The sequence below is a fragment of the Aegilops tauschii genome, chromosome 2 (assembly GCF_002575655.3).
Source record: "Aegilops tauschii subsp. strangulata cultivar AL8/78 chromosome 2, Aet v6.0, whole genome shotgun sequence".
Classification (NCBI taxonomy): Eukaryota; Viridiplantae; Streptophyta; class Magnoliopsida; order Poales; family Poaceae; genus Aegilops; species Aegilops tauschii.
The window spans coordinates 114,956,238-114,959,021 of NC_053036.3; the positions used below are offsets into that span (position 1 = coordinate 114,956,238).

Genomic DNA, 2,784 nt, shown 5'->3' on the forward strand with positions numbered 1-2,784 from the left:
CGGAGCGGCCAGCGGCACGAGAGATAGGAGGGGGAAGCGAGCATCTGTGCCGGCTTTGAGAGTTTCGTTGTGCCGGCTGGTGCAGAAGTGATGTTGACAACTACGAAGTAGGGTGCGTGGCGCCGCATCACTTGGATGGAAGACGGTCTCATGTCGCCATCACGATCTAAACCAACTAGTTTTTGAACTCCTAAACATAACAGTCAAGAAACCAAAAAATAAAATAGCAAAACAAAGTTGCACTCCTCGATAATTCACGGACATGTCATACGCCCCAACGAGCCGAGCGCAGACATGTTCTCTTTTTCTCCTCATGCCCATCACTTAGTCATTGCATCCTCTCAAATATCTTTGCAAGTTGGTTGTATTTTTATTCATACACTACTACAAGATGAGAAGGTTTTGGTCAAACCTTCATATCTACACGTATCCACGTGCGCGGGATTGTGGGGCCTGAAAAGTTGACAAGAGCAGCATCCCGAACATGCACGTGAATGTGTGGTTGCCGTGGGAAGCTTGCGCAAACACGGCTTTTAAACAATTTATTATTGTTTAGCATTGCCTATATATACTGCAAAGATATTCGGAAAGCAAGCCACCGCTAGAAACGATCAAATCACATAGAGCTGGTGGTAAGTACCATGTCATTCCTCCCTCTTTCTTGAGAAGATCCTTGTCATTATATCTATTCTTCGGTTTAGAATATTATTTGTCTATGAAATTTGTCACCTGTACTCACGGGCATCTCTTGCAAAATGATCGTAAACCAATAGTATATACATTATCTTCATTTTTCTACTAAGAAACTGCGTATATTACATGTTCCAAAAGTTGAGCCTAGTAAATTCACAATTCATTTGGCTGATGCTGACCACCAAGCACTATTGCTTGCAGGCGTTTGCCCAATTTTGTTTCCAACATGAGCAAGCCATGCGACGGTGCCAAGACGGAGTGGCCTGAGCTGGTCGGGCGCACGATCAAGGAGGCGGAGGAGAAGATCAAGGCGGACCGGCCGGACCTCAAAGTCAGAATTGTCCCGGTAGGAAGTATTGTGACACACGACGAAGATTTGAACCGCGTCCGTGTCTGGGTCGACATGGTGGCGGAGGTTCCCAAGATTGGCTAAGCTAGCTCATAATTAGCCGACTGGAATAAAAGCCCATGCAAGTCTCAACATCGTCGAGTTAATCGGCCAAATAAATAAGCATGGTACATTCTGAAGAAAATAAGTGTTGTGGGTGTTTCGCGGAAAATGTATGGATGTGTTATGTAAAATTTTTCGCGAATACGCATTGTTGCGTATCTTTGCATTGATAAGTTGAAAAAGGAGTTACAGTGGGCAGCCCCAGGGGATGTGCGCTAGAAGGCGTCACGTAGGGTGCAAGTGAGCATGGGAGGACGTTGCTCAGCCTCGGTACAATTCGGTCACGTTGCGGGGATAACTAGTCCTAAGCCTTTGGCTACGGTGCGGGCCCACGGGCGAGCCTCGTCGCGGATAGTGCGCACTAGATCGTTGCTCGATGGCTGAATGTTGTCTAAGACCGCAGCGTTGTGGTGCTTCCACAAAGACCAGGCGAAGAGGGCAATGAGGGAGTTTGCACCTTTGCGAAGGCTGGCCGGAGTGGCGTTGGTGGTGGCCGACCACCAGGCGTAGAAGCTTGTCCAGGCGGTTGGCTGTGAAGCTGGCAGTCTGCCCCAAGAGAGAATTTCATGCCAAGTGATTCTGGAGAAGGCGCATTGGACTAGGAGGTGGTCAATGGTCTCGAGCTCTTGGTAGCAGAATTTGTAGTGAGGATCATGCGGGAGTCCATGGCGAGCACGCCGCTCGGCGGTCCAGCAGCGGTCCATGGAGGTAAGCCAGAGGAAGAACTTGCTGTTTGCGGGAGCCCAGCAGCGCTAGATGAGGCGCCAAAAGGGGGACCCTGTCGATCTGGCGAGCAGGGCCTTGTAGGCAGAGCCGGCAGTATAGATGCCATTGCTGGTCCACTTCCAAGTTATCTTATCGGGGTCGGTTGTCAGCTGCACGCGTTGGTTCGCCGCCAAAGTTCGACGTATTCAATAGTGGCGGCAGGACCCATGGTGTCGTGGATATCACGGATCCAGAGGTTGTTGTGGATAGCATCCGAGACAAGCCGCATACGTCGCTGTCTCCGGGGGACAAGGGGGATCAGTGTCGGGGCGATCTCAGCGACGGACGATCCCTCGATCCAGTGATCACACCAGAAACGACAGGTCCTGCCATCACCAATGGTCCAAGACGTGGAAGCCCGAAAGAATTGCTGGACCACCTCGTCGTGGGGAAGTTTTGTAAGTGACACCACGGGCAATCCGGGTCAGTGGCTTGCAGCCACAGCCATCGGGCGCGAAGGGCGATGCTGGTGCGATGAATATCGCGCACAGCGAGGCTACCAAGCTCGAGCGGTCGTGATAGCTTGGACCAACTGACTAGGCAATAGCTAATCTTGGCATCCTTGCGTCCGTGCCAGAGTAAGTCCCGAATAATCGTAGTGATCTTCTATAGGATGGAGGGGTTCAATCCCATGGCGAGGAGGATGTGCACCGGCATGGCAGTGAGCACGTGGCGCACCAAGGCTAACCGCTCACCACGCGAGAGGAGGGAGGCCTTCCAAGTGGCGAGCTTCCTGGTCAGCGCTTGACCAAAGGCAAGAGTGCAGATGCACGACACTTGCGGATGGAGAGCGGCATCCCAAGGTAGGGGATGGGAAAACTGGAGACGGTACAGGAAAGCACAGTGGTGATCGTGCCAGCAGCTTCGGCGCTGCA

General features: G+C 51.8%; 1 long non-coding RNA gene across 1 annotated transcript; it reads left to right on the top strand.

The window, feature by feature from the left end:
* The first annotated feature begins 601 nt into the window (after positions 1-601).
* On the top strand, positions 602-1,308 carry LOC109760277 (uncharacterized). Its single transcript, XR_002232326.4, has 2 exons — positions 602-632; positions 895-1,308. It is a non-coding gene; the product is annotated as an uncharacterized lncRNA (long non-coding RNA).
* The last annotated feature ends 1,476 nt before the right edge of the window (positions 1,309-2,784 follow it).